This window comes from Chiloscyllium plagiosum, unplaced genomic scaffold, assembly GCF_037043375.1.
Source record: "Chiloscyllium plagiosum isolate Xiang-an unplaced genomic scaffold, Cpla_swu_hap1 HiC_scaffold_21, whole genome shotgun sequence".
NCBI lineage: Eukaryota > Metazoa > Chordata > Chondrichthyes > Orectolobiformes > Hemiscylliidae > Chiloscyllium > Chiloscyllium plagiosum.
In genome coordinates, this window is record NW_028270159.1 from 66,261,899 (window position 1) to 66,278,889 (window position 16,991).

The following is a 16,991-nucleotide window of genomic DNA, read 5'->3' on the forward strand; positions in this document are numbered from 1 at the left end:
TCTCCACCTCACCCCAGTTCCATTGCTACTGAAACCCCTTACTGTGTTGCATTAAAGTTGGCAAATCTAAAACAGAACCCTTGATTCTGCAACTGACCCAGAGTCTGGTTCTAGGTTCCCTCATGATGGGACACATCCTCTCAGTATATACCCTGTCATACTCCTTAATAAGCCTAAATGTTTCAATAAGATCCCCTCTCATTCTCCCCCAAATCCAATGAGTCGAGTCCCAACTTCTTCAGCCTTTTCTTAAAAGATAGTCCCTGCACACCAGGGATCATCCCACTCAATCTTCTCTGAATGCTTCAGATGAAGTGATGTATTTCCTTAAATAAAGGGACCAAACCTTCTCTCATTACTCCAGATGTGGTCTCACTTGCACTATATAAAGTGGCTCTCAGATATATACTCCAAACTCTTATACTGCAAATCCCCTGAAATCAGGAACAATATTCCATTTCCCTTCCTGATGACCTGTTGTAACTGTGTGCTAGCCTTCTTTGTTTCCTGCACAGTTACCCACTGGTCCCTTTTGTGTTGCAGGTTTCTACAGTTTCCACCATTTAAATAGTCCTCTGTTCTTTTATTACCTCCTCCAAAATGAACAACTTCACATTATCCCAAGTTATGCTCCATTTACCAACTTATCCACTTCTCCAACGAATCCCTCTCTGTAAGCAGTTTATAATCCTTCTGGAAGTTTACTGTTCTGCAATTTCTAGGAGATTCCCCCCTCATTCTTCTAAATATTTCCAGGGAGCACCGGGCAGTGGGAAGCATGCTGAGTTGCTGTCTTTTCAGAGAGACTCTTTGGAGTAACTGTGAGGACCTTGCTGCCCATTGGTCAGAATGGAGACAACTTGCCCATCAAGCTGCATGAACCTTTCACTCCCCATGTCTTATTGATGAGGCACAGCGGCAACACGGAAGGAAAGAAAAGGAAGCAAATCCTACTCTCCGCATCTCACTGACTCTTGGAACATTCTGTCCCATGTGTCAAAGATCTGCCCTGTTCAGTCACATGAAGTCCCAAGGTGGAAACTCATAGAAACCCAGATAGATTTCCCCCTGAACTGACTGCTGACCTCCACAAAGAGTAATGTGTACAGTCATCCTGGGCCAGGAGGAGGGGATGGTGTGAGTTACTAACCTGACCTGACAGTGACAGATTTTATAAACTTGTATTACAGGATACTACAGGTGGATATTCAGATGGGAATCTCAGTAATTGTAACGCAAATCTCTGACTGAATTACTCAATTCATCAGGACCTGGATATTTGCACTGTGTGTGAGTATTTTGTTCCTGCTCAATTCCATTTTCTGCATAAAAATTCTCCTTTGAATCAAACCACCCTGTCAATAGATCTCCTTCGAAATCTTCAATATGTGTCCAGTAATCCTTTTTTGATGAGTGTAAGGTTTAACATCCTAATGTATATGTTTTGTAAGCACTTGTCTCTCAGCTCCCTTCAATTTCCTTTGCTGCAAGGAGAACAAGCTCAGTTTCCCCAAACCCCAGATTCCCCAATGTCTGATTGTTGTCTATAAGGCACACATGGGTTGTGTTGGAACATTCTCCACTTGCCTGCATCAGTGCAGCTCCCAGCAATGTTAAAGAAAGTGAACATCCTCCAAGAAAAAGCACTCTGCCTGAGTGAAGTCCCATCCACCACATTCAGCATTCCCTCTCTCCACCCCCGAGGTACAGTGGCATCACTGCGCAAAAGGTATAGTCAGTATTGTCCTACCAGACCATCGGGCTGCTCTCTCGTTAGGGAGAGACGTCTGGTGGTGGTTTAACCTGAAGGTTACCACAGCCCAGGCAAGGGGAGAGGTTGAGAACAAGAGTCCATCTATTATAGATGGATAGTTTTGATATGTATTAACAACACCCATGTCCCTGCAACTAAAATCCCCCATTCCTTGAACCATCCTGGTAACTCTCCTGTGCCCCCTCTCAGGGACCCTGCCATCCTTCCTAATGTGTTGGGCGACCTCTGGTTTGCACAGACCCAGCTGCTCTGTATCCCTGCGGGTGATGTCGTCATCGAGCAACAGTTGCACTAAACCTCACTGTCTGTGACGGTGGGAGACACAGAAATCCCGAAAACATTTGAGATGTATTTAGTGTGCACTTGCGATGCCATGATACATGACACTTTTCCACAAGTAATGGAAAATAGATGAGGATAATTCGGTGGTAGTTTTTTTTCTCACAGACCCGATGGACCACCAGACCTTTTTCTGTTCTGTAGACCGCTGAGATGTTTATTATAGGAATATGACAGGCTCCATTGGACATCAGGTCAGAAAAGGTGATACGAGAATAGATGACACGTGATTGGTAAATGTTTTGGGGAGGAAAGTGAGACGCAGAGGTTTAAGAGGAAATTCAGAAGCTCAGCACAGGAATTGGAAAGGGCCATCATCAAGTGAGAAATAAACATTGGGCATCCTGAAAGCTGGAAATAAAGAAAGGCACATCTAGCAGAGCTTTGAGAGACTGGAGGGGATTAGACATGGGGAGGATAATGAAACTGGAGGAGATGCAAATTGGAAAGGATTGTGAGGATGGAGGATATTACAGAGATAGAGATATTTGTGATAGAGATTTTTGGATTTTGAGGCTGGAGAGGAATTATAGAGATGAGGAGGATTTGTAAGGCTGGATGAGGTGGCACTGATAGGGAGAGTTCCAAGCATAGAGGAATTTACAGAGGTAACGAGTCATAAAGTTATACAGCATCGACACAGACCCTGTGGTCCAACCGGTCCGTGTCGACCATAAATTCGAACTGAACTAATCGCATCTGCCTCCACTTGGTCCAAGTCCATCCTAGCATTCCCTATTGATATATGGGTCCAAATGTTTTTTTCCTATTAGAATCCCATTCCCCTACCCTTTTGCTCTACATTTACCCCTGACTAATTCACTCAGCTCAATCATTCCTGAACACTATGGGCAATTGAGCGCAGCCAGTTCACCTACCCTGTACATCTGTGGATTGTGGAAGGAAACGGGAGCACCTGGAGGAACCCACGCTGACATGGGGAGGAATATGCAAACTCCACATGGACAGTGACCCAATACAGGAATTAAGCCTGTGTCCCTGGCGCTGAGAGGTAGCAGTGCTAACCGTTGAGCCACTGTGCCACCCTGAAATTGTAATTGTATTCACAGCTGCCACGTCCTCTGCAAGTGTATTCCACATGTGAACCACTCTCTGTGCAAAAACAAAAAATAAAATCCGGAACTTCTTTTTAAAGCCTTCCTTTTCTTGCGTTAAAAAGTATGTCCCCAATCTTCAATCGCGCCCCCTCCTGGAAAGGGCACCTGCTGTTCACATTACTGAAACTCTTTAGGATTTTATAAACCTCTAATAAGGTCACCCCTCAGCCTCCTGTGCTCCAGTGAAAAAGGACCCAGCCTATCCAGACTCTGCTTATAAATCAATCCCTCCGTTCCCATCACCATCCTGGTAAATCTCTTCTGAACCTGCTCCGATTTAATAATATCTTTCCTATAACAGCACAACCAGAACTGGGCACAGTATTCCAGAAGAGGCCTCACAACACCCTGTACAACCGCAACAAAACGTCCCAACTCCGAGGTTCAAAGATCTGAGCAATGAAGGTAAATGTGCTAAACCCTTTCTCAACCACCGTGTCTGCATGTGACACATACTTCAAAGACCTGAACCCCTCGGTCTCTTTGTTCCATATCACTATCGGAGGCCCAACTTTTAATCAGTGTAATCCTGCCCTCGTTTGTTTTACCAAGATGTAATATTTTGCATTTATTCCAATCCAAAAAATCACAAACATCCTTCGAGTATAAAGGCAAGAATAGTATACTTAAGAGTAAAATCAGTAAGGCAAAAAAGGGGACAGGACTCCGCTTTGGCTAAGGAATAGGGAAAGGGTTTTTAGAAATACATTAAGAGCAAATGGGTCACTAGAGAGAGAATAGGCCACCTCAAAGATCAACAAGGCAGCCTTTGTGTGGAGACGCAGGAGATGGGGTTGTTGGGGGGGGGGATACTAAACAAGAGGCATCAGTGTTTACTGTGGAGAAGGACAGATTTGTGGGGGTTGTCAAGATTTGAAATCGTGAGGGTGATGAGATGGGAGGAGATTGGAGGATGTTACAGAGATTGAGATATTTGTGATACCAGAGATAGTGATGGTCCTGAGTCTAGGGAGAATTTCTAGAGATAAGGAAGCGTTTAGTCTGGATGAGGTGAAAGTGATCTGGGGAGTTGTGAGGACCGAGGAATTCACAGTGATAGCGAGAGTTAGTCATAATGTTATACAGGAAAGTAACAGACCCTGTGGTTAAACCAGTCCATGCCGACCATAATTCCCAACTAATCTAATCGCACCTGCCTCCGCTTGGTCCACATTTATCCAAATATTTCCTATTTATATACTTGTCTGAATGTATTTTAAACATTCTAATTGTTTGTTCCATATCACGACTCAAAGCCTTACTTTTAATTAGTGTAAGTCCTGCCCTCATTTGTTTTATCAAGATGTAATATTTTGCATCAGTATTTACTGTGGAGAAGGACACCGGAAATGTAGAATGTGGGGAAATAAATGGTGACATCTTGAAAAATGTCCATACTACAGAGTACTGGATGTCTTGAAACGCATAAAGGTGGACCTATCCCCAAGCTTTGATCAGGTGTACCCTAAAATTCTGTCGGAAGCGTGGGATGTGATTTCTGGGCTTCTTGCTGAGATTTTTGTATTATTGATAGTTACAGCTGAGGTGCCAGAAGACTGCGGGTTAGTTAATATGGCGCCACTATTTAACGGAGGCGGTTTGGACAAGCCCGGGAACGACAGACGCTGTGCTAGTCTAGGTGTTGGAGGGAGCCCTGAGCGACAGGATTTGCGTGTATTTGGAAAAGCACGGACTGATTAGGGATAGTCAGCATAACGTTCTGCATGGGAAATCATGTGTCATGTACTTGATCTGGTTTTTAAGAAGTAACAAACAGGATTGATGAGAGCAGAGCAGTAGAGTGATCTATATGGACTTCAGTAAGGCGTTCGACAAGGTTCCCCATGGGAGACTGGTTAGCAAGGTTAGATCTCACGGAAGTAGCCATTTGGATATAGAACTGGCTCAAAGGCAGAAGACAGAGGGTGGTGGTGATGGATGATTATTTTTCAGACTGGAGGCCTGTGACTAGTGGAGTGCCACAAGGATCGGTGCTGGGTCCACTACTTCTCATCATTTATATAAATGAATTGGATGTGAACACAGGAGGTATAATTAGTAGGTTTGTAGATAGCACCAAAATTGAAGGTATAGTAGACAGTGAAGAATGTTACCTCAGATTTCAATGGGATTTTGATCAGATGGGCAAATAGGCTTAGGAGTGGCAGATGGAGTTCAATTCAGATAAGTGCGAGGTGCTGCATTTTGGAAAAGCAAAGCTTAGCAGGACTGATACCCATCATGGTCAGGTCCTGGGGAGTGTTGCTGAACAAAGAGACCTTGCTGTGCAGGTTCATAGCTCCTTGAAAGTAGAGGCGCAGGTAGATAGGATAGTGAAGGTGTTTGGTATGATTTCCTTCATTGGTCAGAGTATTGAGTAAGAGAGTTGGGAGATCATGTTGCGGCTGTTCAGGTCATTGGTTTGGCCACTCTTGCAATATTGTGCGCAATTTTGTTCTCCACCTATCAGAAGGATGTTGTGTAACTTGAAAGGTTCACATAAGATTTATAAGGATATTGCCAGGGTTGGAGGGTTTGAGATATAGGGAGAGGCTGTATAGGCTGGGGCTGTTTTCCCTGAAGTGTCAGAGGCTGAGGCGTGATCTCAGATTAGATTAGGTTAGATTACTTACAGTGTGGAAACAGGCCCTTCGGCCCAACAAGTCCACACCGATCCGCCGAAGTGTAAACCACCCATACCCCTACATTTACCCCTTACCTAACACTACGGACAATTTAGCATGGCCAATTCACCTGACCTGCACATCTTTGGACTGTGGGAGGAAACCGGAGCACCCGGAGGAAACCCACGCAGACACGGGAGAATGTGCAAACTCCACACAGTCAGTCGCCTGAGGCGGAATTGAACCCGGGTCTCTGGCGCTGTGAGGCAGCAGTGCTAACCACTGTGCCACCGTGCCGCCCAGAGATTTATAAAATCATGAGCATGGATCGGAAAGATAGACAAGGTACTTTCACTGGAGTGAGGGAGTCTAGAACCAGAGGGCATCGATTTAGCACGAGAGGGGAAAGATATAAAAGGGACCTAAGGGGCAACTTTTTCATGCGACGGTGGTGCGTTTATGGAATGAGCTGCCAAAGGGAGTTGTGAAGGCTGCTACAATTGCAACATTTATTAGGCATCTGGATGGGTATATGAATAGCAAGGGTTTACAGGGATATCGACCAAGTGCTGGCAAATGGGAAGGGATTAGTTTCTGATATCTGGTCGGCAGGGACGAGTTTGACTGAAGGGTCTGTTTCCGTGCTGTATGTCTGTGACCCACAGCCGGGGATCAGCTCAGTGGGTTTCAGTCTCTTAAAAGGTAAATCTTACTCTGTTTTACATTTTAAAATCTGCAACATTCAGTAGAGTGAGTGTTTATTAGTTTAAATGCTTCTATTATGATCTTTTGGTTGAATGTTTTAAATATAAAATACAGGTACTAATGTATTCGAGTAGTCTTTTGTAAAGCTGTAGACTGCCTTTTTCTGGGTCTACAGATTAAGGTGCAGAGATGGCCATTCGTACAGTGTTGTGCACTTCCTGGAGGAGAGTAGGGAGAGTTTGAATGATCCTGATGATAGCCTGCAGGAAGTGAAGCAATACCTCTTGTATAACATGGATCAGATGGAGCGGTGCTTAATGGTAATGAAGAATTTACAAGAGTCAGGTGTGTGATAGGTGGCAGTTTCAGGCCGGAAAACTGCAGATACAGTTAGGTAGATAGGTTACCTCTCGGTAAGGTAGGAGAGGGAGATAGGTAGAGCAGGAGTCTCCTGTGGCTATCACCATCTGAAACAAGTATACTATTTTGGATAATGTAGGTGGTCATAGACTCTCAGGGGAATGTTGCACTGACAGCCAAGTTACTGCTACTGAGACTGGCTCTATTATAATAAGAGGTATATCAGATTCCAAACACTCAATGATGATAAGGGACTCTGTAGTCGGGCACAGACTGCTGTTTCTGCAGCTGACAGTGAGACATCAGAATGGGATGGCATCTCCCTGGTGCCAGGGTCAAGGATGTTTCGGACAGGTAGCAGAATATTCTCAAAGGGAAGAACGACCAGTGGGAGGTCATTGTACATTGGTACCAATGACATAGGAAGGGGAAAAGATGAAGTCCTGATGAGAGAATATAGCAAATTAGCCTGGAATATAAAAAAGTAGGTCCTCGGTCATAATATCTGCATTACTCCCGGTGTTACACGCTAGTGAGAGTAGGAATAGCAGGATGGAGGAGATGAATGATTAGTTAAGTAGCTGGTGTAGGGCAGAAGGATTCACATCTTTTGATCATTGTAATCTCCTCTGGAGTAGAGTGGACCTGCATAAGAAGGATGGATTGTCCCTGAATTGGAAAGTGTCTAATATCCAGGCAGGGAGATTTGCTAGTGTTACTCAGGAGGCATTAATCCAGTGAGGGTAAACCCAAAGAGATAGTGAGAAAAGAGTTATGTCTGAGACTGGTACAGTTCAGAAGTCAAACAGCTAAGGCAGGCAAGGGCAAGGCACTGAACCAGGTAGAACTGACAAGTTACACTGCAGTTACTTCAATGCAAGAGGCCTGACAGGGAAGGCAGATGGGCTCAGGGTATGGTCTTGAACATGGGACTATGATATCAAGAGTATGACAGAATCGTTGCTCAGGGATGAGTGGGACTGGCAGCTTAATGTTCCAGGGTGTCGATGCAAGAGGAAGGATAGAAAGGGGTACATGAGAGGAGGTGGAGTGGCCTTTTTGTTTCGGGATAGCATTATAGTTGTGCTTAGGGAGGATATTCCTGGGAGTACGTCCAGTGAAGTTATTTTGGTGGAACTGGGAAATAAGAAAGGAATGATCACCTTGTTGTTATTATCTGCGTGGGCTTTGTCTGTTTGCTCTGGTTTCCTCCCACTATCTAAAGATATGCAGGTTGTGTGGATATTCCAGGCTGAATTGCCCATATTGTTAAGGGATGTGCAGGTTAGGTGGATTGGCCATGTGAAATTGCCCATAGTGTTCAGGGATGTGCACGCTAGGTGGATTAGCCATGGGAAATGCAGCGTTACAGTGGTAAGATAGGAGTCTCCGAGGGTCGGTGTGGTTGTGATGGGCTGAATGGCCAACTTCCACGCTGTCCGGATTCTCTGATAATTCTTCTAGTTTTAAAATAGTTACAGAAAATAATAGACCAGATATAAACGGTGTTCTAAATTGGACAAAGGTGAATTTTGACAGCACAAGGCCGAGAAATTTTAATATTCCTTTGCTATTCCCAGGGAAAGGGATGGCTGGAAAGTGGGAACATAAGAACATAAGAAAGAGGAGCTGCAGCAGGCTACCTGGCCCTTCAAGCCTGCTCTGCCATTCAATAAGATCAGGGCTAATCTTTTCATGTCCTCAGATACACATTCCTGATCTCTCACCATAATCCTTAATTCCTTTCCTGTTCACAAATCTACCTTTTGACCTAAAGATAGTCAAGTCGATAATCTAAACTGTTGCACTCAGCAGCAAATTCCACAGATTCACAGATTTAGCTGAAGAAGTCCATCCTGAACTCAGTCCAAAATCTGATACCCCCTTATTTTGATGCTCTGCTTCCTAGTTTGACCCACCCCCAGTGGAAATCACCTCCTTGCTTATATCTTATCTACTCCGTTCATAATTTCCTATCCAACCTCCCATACTTCGAAATTCCAATGAGCATACTACCAGTTTCCTCAATCTCTCCGCATACGCCAACCCTCTGAAATCCTGACTAAAACTAGTGAGCCTCCTCTACACTTCCTCCAGTGTCAGTACATCCTTCCTGAAGTAAGGGCACCAAACCTGTACACAGTATTCCAGGTGTGACCTCACCAGCACCCTGTACAGCTGCAGCATAACCCTCCCTCTAGGAATGAAGGACAATATTCCCTTCACTGCCTTAATTACTTGCTGTATCTGCAAACCAACTTCCTGTGATTCATGCACAAGGACACCCAACTCCCTCTGTACAGCAGCATGCTGCAAGTTTTCACCATTTCATCATCAGTTTGCTGTTGGTCCGACCAAAATGTATGACCTCACCTTTCCCAACATTGAACTCCATCTGCCAAATTCTTACCCACTCACGTAACCTACCTATATCCCTGTGCAGACTTACAGTGGAGAAAGTGAGGTCTGCAGACGCTGGAGATCAAAGCTGAAACTTTATTGCTGGAACAGCACAGCAGGTCAGGCAGCATCTAGGGAACAGAAGATTCGACGTTTCGGGCACATGCCCTTCTTCAGGAAGTGGCCTTGGCACACACTACCACTCATCTTAGTGAAGTTTACCTTTCATGAATCGATGCTGTGTCTGGTTGATGAGACAGTTTCTATCCACATAGCTCACTATTTCTTCCTTAAGAGATTGGGCATCTTCCCCACTAAGGACGTTATGCTAACGGGTCCATTTTAAAATATTCGCATCACATTTGCAACTTGCCAATCTGTCAGAACTGTCCCAGAGTCAAGCACATTTTAGTGAATTATCACGAGTGCATTTGCTATTTACACTTTACCATCTGTTAACGTCCCCTGGGATGCATTCCATCACGGCCAGGCGACCCATCTATCTTTAGGCTGTTATCTTTCCCAACACAACCTCTTTACTGAGAATCATTGCTTCTCTGTCCTCATCTGCCATTGCGTCCATAGGCCTGCGACAACGAGAGTACACAGACAGTATGATCCTGTTAAGGCCTTAGCAGGTAGTGTGGGAAATGCTGCCCGTTGAGAAAAATTGAGGGTCTGGTCAAGAAAATGAAGGAGGGATATGGCAGGTGCAGACATTGTGTTTGTGTCAATTCCTGGAGGAGTATAGGGGCAGTAGGAGTATACTCGAGGGAAACCAGGAGAGCAAAACGGGACATGAGAGAGCTTTGGGAAATAGGTTCCCGGAGAATCCAGAGATTCCAGAAATACACTAAGGATAAACGAGTAACCAGGCAGAGAATAGGAACCCTCAAAGATCAAGGAAAAGCTCCTGTTTGTCCTAGATAAGTATATACCTGTCAGGCAGGGAGGAAGCTGTAGAGTGCGGGAGCTGTGGTTTACAAAGGAAATGGAATCTCTCTTCAAAAGGAAGAAGGCGGCTTATGTTAGGATGAGATGTGAAGGCTCAGTTAGGGCGCTTGAGGGTTACAAGATAGCCAGGGGAGTCCTAAAGAAAGAGCTCAGAAGTGCCAGGAGGAGACATGAGAAATTGTTGGCGGATAGGATCAGGGTAAACCCTAAGGCTTTCTATAGGTATTTAAGGAATAAAAGAATGACGAATAAGATTGGGCCAATCAAGGATAGTAGTGGGAAGTTGGATGTGGAGTCAGAGGAGATAGGGGAAGCACTAAATGAATATTTTTCAACTGTATTCACTTTAGAAAACGAAAATGTTGTCGAGATTACTGAGATACGGGCTACTAGACTAGGTGGGATTGAGGTTCATAAGGAAGAGGTATTAGAAATCCTGCAGAGTGTGAAAATAGATAAAACCCATCCGGCCCAGTGGCCTTATCCTAGGATCCTCTGGGAAGCCAGGGAGGAGATTGCCGAGCCTGTGGCATTGATGTTTAAATCGTCATTGTCTACAGGAATAGTGCCAGAAGACTGGAGGATGGCACATGTGGTTCCCTGTTCAAGAAGGGGAGTAGAGACAACCCTGGTAATTCTCGACCAGTGAGCCTTACTTCAGTTGTTAGTAAAGTGTTGGAAAAGGTTATAAGAGATAGGATTTATAATCATCTAGGAAACAGTAAATTGATTAGGGATAGTCAGCACGGTTTTGTGAAGGGTAGGTCGTGTCTCACAAACCTTTATTGAGTTCTTTGAGAAGGTGATCAAACAGGTAGATGAGAGTAAACCGGTTGATATGGTGTATATGGATTTCAGCAAGGCGTTAGGTAAGGTTCCCCACAATAGGCTATTGTACAAAATGCGGAAGGATGGGATTGTGGGAGATAAAGCAGTTTGGATCAGTAATTAGCTTGCTGAAAGCAGACAGAGTGGTGGTTGATGGGAAATGTTCATCCTGGAGTCCAGTTACCAGGGGTGTACCGCAAGGGTCAGTGTTGTGTCCACTGCTGTTCGTCATTTTCATAAACGACCTGGATGAGGGCGTAGAAGGGTGGGTTAGTAAATTTGCAGACAACACTAAGGTCGGTGGAATTGTGGATAGTGATGAAGGATGCTCTACGTTACAGAGAGACTTGGATAAGCTGCAGAGCTGGGCTGAGAGCTGGCAAATGGAGATAAATGTGGACAAGTGTGAGGTGATTCACTTTGGTCGGAGTAACTGGAATGCAAAGTACTGGGCTAATGGTATGATTCTTGGTAGTGTAGATGAGCAGAGAGATCTCAGTGTCCAAATACACAGATCCTTGAAAGTTGCCACCCAGGTTGACGGGGTTGTTTAGAAGGCATACAGTGTTTTAGCTTTTCTTAATAGAGGGATCGAGTTCCGGAACCATGAGGCCATCTCTATGTGGAGAGTTAGGAGAAGGTCGGATAATTCTCCTTGGAGCTCGGAAGGTTAAGCAGTGATTTCAACCAGGAGCAGATTTCTTTCCAAGATATTTAATTTAAAGAGAGACAGATGGAGAAATTATTAACGTCATAATTTTTAGTAACTGCTTTAAAGTAATTGGCAAATAATGCAGGTTAAAAATGTGAACATTATTTTATTCCGTAAGTTCTAAGCATGTGGATCAGTTTGAACGACAGCTGGATGCAGATTCAGTAATTATTGTCAAAATAAATTTGCAATTTAGCTTCTTTTAAGGAAGGATTTGGAGGAATACAGGCAAATGGGAGGTGAGTTGGGACAGACTGGCACCATCTCCAGAGGGAGAGAGGACAGCCCCAATGGGATGAATAGCCCCCAGTCCCTCTACTCTGTGATACTGCCCCCTTTCACTGAATGTTGAAGCTCATTCTAGTGCAGAGCCATAGAGATGTACAGCATGAAAACAACCCCTTTGGTCAAACTAGTCCATGCTGACCAGATGTCCTAACGTAATCTCGTCCCATTTGCCAACACTTGGCACACATCCCACTACATCCTTCCAATACATATACCCATCCAGATGCTAAATGATCTAATTGTAGCAACCTCCACCACTTCCCCTGACAGAAGATTCCATACACTCACCACCTGCTGTGAAAAAAGTTAACCCTCTGATCCCTTTTAAATCTTTCCCCTCACATTAAACCTATGCCCTCTAGTTCTGAACACCCCCACCCCAGGGAAAAGACATTGTCTATTTATCCTACCCGTGCCCCTCATGATTTTATAAACCTCAATAAGGTCACCCTTCAGCCTCCAATAATCCTGGGAGGAGCGCACAACTCGTGTCACAATGGGGCCCGGGTGATTGATGGCAGCTTCAGACCAATAGGAGAGTTGGTGTGATCCTCCAGACAATGGGAGTGAATGAGGGGTGGGTTCAGTGGGCCAACACCTGACCATGAACTGTGCAGGTGCAGTGTCATTGTGGTGGGGGTGCACTCAGTGAGTGTGAAGGGAGTGAGAGAGACAGCAGAGACTGGGAGAGAAATTGTGTTTGTGTGGACTGGGAGTGCTTATAAACACGGTTTTAGGCAGCTAGATCTGAATTAGACATTTCTGGTAAATTAGAACCAAAAGAACTGCGAATGCTGTAAATCTCTCACAACAACCAAAAGGTACTGGTAAAGCTCAGCAGGTATGGCAGCATTTGTGAAGAGAAATCAGAGTTAACATTTTGGATCCGCCGACCCTTCCTCAGAACTGATGCGACTGAAAAGAAATGTCAGTTTATATGCAGAAGGTTGGAGTTAAGGAGTAAATGATAGGTGCTGATAGAGTCCAAAGAAAGAGATGGGAGCGTTGGAGGGGGAGGGTAAATAGCTGTTTATGGGGACTGTTAGTGGCTAAGCAGAGGTAGTATGTAATGGCAGGCTATATGATAACAAGGACTGGTGTGTGGGTTAAGAGGCTAGGGCGCTAGGACATTGAAGAGTTCAGGACCTAAAATTATTGAATTTGATACTGGGGATAGAGGTGTGCAGGGTCCCCAAGTGGAAGATGACGTGTTGTTCTTCCAGCTTGCGTTAAAGTGTGGCACTGGAAAAGCATAGCAGGTCAGGTAGCATCCCAGGAGCAAGAGTTTTGGGCATAAGACTTTCATCAGGAATGCCGGGATTGGAGGGGGAGGGGTGTAGTAAGATGGCTGAGAGATAAATAAGAGGGATGTGTGGGGTTGGTGGGAAGGGAGCTAGGAAGGCAATAGGTAGATGTAAGTGGAGGATAATGGCGAGAGGGTGGAGTGAATAATTGGAAAGGAAGTTGAACAGGTGGGACAGCTCAAGAGGGTTGTGTCTAGTTGGAGGGTTGGATCTGGGATAAGGCAGGGGCGGGGAGATGAGGAAACCTTGATTTTGTGGTTAAAGGGTCCCAATGTGGAAGATGAGGTTTTCTTCCTCCGGGCATCAGGTGGCTGGGATTTGGTGGTGGAGGTGGCCCAGGATTGCATGCCCTTGGCGGAGTGGGTGGGGAAGTTGAAGTGGTCGGCCACAGGATGGTTGAGTTGGTTCGTGGATGTGTCCAAGAAATGTTCCCTGAAACATTCCGCAAGTTGGTGTCCTGACTCCCCAGTGGAGAGGAGACCACATCGAAATCAAAGGCCGTAATAGGTGAGGTGTTTGGATGTGCAGGAAAATCTCTGCTGGATGTGGAAGAGTCCTTTGGGGGTGAGGGGGAGATGTGGGCACAGGTTTTACACCTCTTGCATTGGCAAGTGAAGGGGCTGGGAGTGGAGGTTGGATGGATCTGACTGGGAATTCACAGGGAATTGTCTCAGTGGAATGCTGAAAGGAATGGAGAGGAAAATATATCTGGTGGGATCTGATTGTAGGTGGTGGAATTGCGGAGGATGATGCATTGTATCTGGGTGGAAGGTGAGGACTAGGGGGTTCTATCCTTGTTGCAGTTGGAGAGGTGTGGTTCAATGGCAGAGGTGTGGGAAGTGGTGGAGATACACTGGAGAGTGTTGTTGACCACACGGGAAGGGAAATTGCAGTCCTTGAAATACGGGGCGTTTTGGTGTGTCCTGGAGTGTTCTGCCTGCTTGCATCAAGCTTCACTGGAACACAGCAGTAAGCATGAGACAGATGTTAGCCAGGGATCAGACTCGTGTGTTAAAGTAGCAGGCAGCTGGAAGTTCAGGGTCTTTTTTGTAGCAGAACGTAGATCATCAGCTGCCATTTCCACCACCTCCACTGAGATGCTGCCAGATACAGGTTCCTGTGCCCTTCATTAACAGGCAATCACCCTCCCACCAGATTGTTATTCACTCCTTTGTCTTTCCAAATGTTACTGTTTCTTTTGGGCACTGACCTCACCTATTATCTACTCTTTATACCCCTATTTCCTGCAGTCCAAAGGTATGCAGGTTAGATGAATTGGCCAAGCAGAATTTCTCGTAGTGTTCAGGTCTGTATAGGTTAGGTGCATTAGTCAGGGGAAGTGTAGAATAATAGGGTCTGGGGATGGGTTTGGTTGAGAAACTGTTCAGAGGGTGGATGTTGACTTGTTGGGCCTATTTCCACACTGTAGGTATTCTAATTTTCCCAGCTGCCATCGGTTCTGAGGAAGGGTCACTGGACCTAGAATGACCCTTGGTGTGCAGGAAGATGAAACGGGAAAGGGGAGTTGGATCCAGTTTAGACTGGGAGGGTTTAATTACACTCTGTACATGTAGTTAGGCCTGAATTAGAAACTCTTGGTCCCACGTTTATAGCAAAAGGGAAAATGGCTGTGGCCCTCAGGCGGTGATAGGTCCTGGGTTATGGCCGCCAGCTTTATTTGGGGCATGGACATGTCCTCTTCCTGGGTGGGTGCGGCTGTTTTGAAGAGGAGCATTTACACATCAAACACATAACAAGAGAAATATTTGTCTTTACTGTTCAGCCTGCACTAACTGTGAGTTTTGTTTTGTGAATTCATTTTATAGGATATTAATTGAGAATAATTGAGACAGGGATCTCAAAAGCAATTTTCTATCATCAGCAGGGTCATCAGGATCTGAATACCATTGACATTATAAACTGTGGAAGGTAAAAGTTGTGTCTGTTCTGTCTGTGGGCAAGTATCTTTTTTTTTCAAGCAAAAAGAAGAAAGTTGTTCAAACTGTAGTTGGATCACCCTTGGGGTTTGTGCTCAATTCTGGGCCCTGCAGCTGTGGAAGGAGGTATTGGCCTGAGATGGAGAACAAATTTATCCAAATTATACCTCGTCTCTTTCTAGGAACTGTCAGATTTAGACCCAATCACCCACTTCATGATGTTAACCTGTAAACTCCTTATTTTCAATTCCCTGCAAACCTCTCAATAAAATTCCTTGTGGACTCAAATTCCAGCACCATTTCAGGTGAAATGTTCCAGGTTCTCACAACTGTCTGTTCATTCAGAAACTGCTAAAGTCCATGTTGACTCTGCGGTTACAAAGGGCTGAATTGAAAGATGAGATGCTGTTCTTGAGCTCCCATTGAGACACACTGGATCAGTACAGGAGGCTGAGGGCAGTGTATGTATGAGCAGACAATGAAAATGACAGGGCTGCACTGTGAGGGCTGCTTGGATCAATGAGAGTGTTTTGGAGTTGGGTGTAAACAGAGCGAGGTGAGACAGGAAGAAGGTGAAGCTCAGCTTCAGTTTTAGTTCAGGCCATTCAGAAATTCACATGTTCCCAATGGGAACAGCCAAGTTGTAAGCGATACCTGCTGAGTTTTTTTTTAACAGTTTTTAAAAGTATAAAATGTCGTCTTAAGTAAAGATCGGGCTTTTGATTATAATGGAAATGTTTGAAGTGAAGGAAGGTTGCTAGGTCATTTAAATTCTCTTAATGGGAGTAACCAGCTGAAACTAGAAAGACGTTGTGACAGCATACCTCAGACCAGTGGTGTGCTCCTCTTGCAAAATATGGGAAATAAGGGACACTTCCAATGTCCGTGACGGCTATGTGTGCAGGAAGAGTGCCCATGTGCAACTACTGGGAAACTGCTTTTCAGACCAGGAGCTGAGAGTGGACTCACTGTGGAGCAATACTGAGAATATTATGGACAGCACGTTTAGTGAGTTAGTCACACTGCAGGTGAGGGTTACACGGGCAGAAAGGGAATGGGTGACCATCAGATCAAGTAAAAGGCTCAGGAAGGAAGTGCAGGACTCCCCAGTCATCGTTCCCCTTCTCGGACAGATATTGTGCACCACTTGGGATTCTACAAGTGGGGAACAGGTGGATTGGGGTCTCGGGGGAAATCAGCAACAGATGATGACATGACACCACAGATAGCTCCGCTGCACTGAACTGCAGGAAGGAGAATGGCAGAGCTATAGTGACAGGGGATCCAGTAGTCAGGGTCAGAGACAGGCGTGTCTGTGGCCACAGACATGAATCCAGACAGTGGAATTGAACCCAGGTCCATTTATTGATAAGTGCACAGACCAATAAAGGTCAGTGTCCCAAATGCAACCTTCAGCACTTGATCACCCTGAAGCTCTACTTTCCAAGGACTGCGCACTTGTTCTGAGCCCTTCATAGAGATTGAAGGGGGTAGGGAGAAAACAGGAACAGGGTTGCGTTGTAATCTACAAAATAACGGTCACCCTCCGCTCTCGGTCTCTCCCCTCTGTCTCCCACCTCCCATCGTACCTCCTCCCCACCGCAGGGAAAAGACCTTGTGTATTTACCCTATCCATGCCCCTGCTGAT

The 16,991-nt window shown here is 45.2% G+C and overlaps 1 long non-coding RNA gene across 5 annotated transcripts in view; it reads left to right on the plus strand.

Annotated features, from left to right (window-relative positions):
* Nucleotides 1–16,991, plus strand: part of LOC122547430 (uncharacterized) — a 33,731-nt gene that overhangs the window by 6,104 nt on the left and 10,636 nt on the right. For 3 of the 5 annotated variants that reach the window (XR_015760754.1, XR_015760757.1, XR_015760755.1), the window contains 3 exons: nucleotides 1,191–1,290; nucleotides 3,533–3,636; nucleotides 15,233–15,335. This is a non-coding gene — a long non-coding RNA (uncharacterized LOC122547430). The remainder of the gene's footprint in view (nucleotides 1–1,190; nucleotides 1,291–3,532; nucleotides 3,637–15,232; nucleotides 15,336–16,991) is intronic. The other 2 variants (XR_015760758.1, XR_015760756.1) reach the window with 2 other exon arrangements.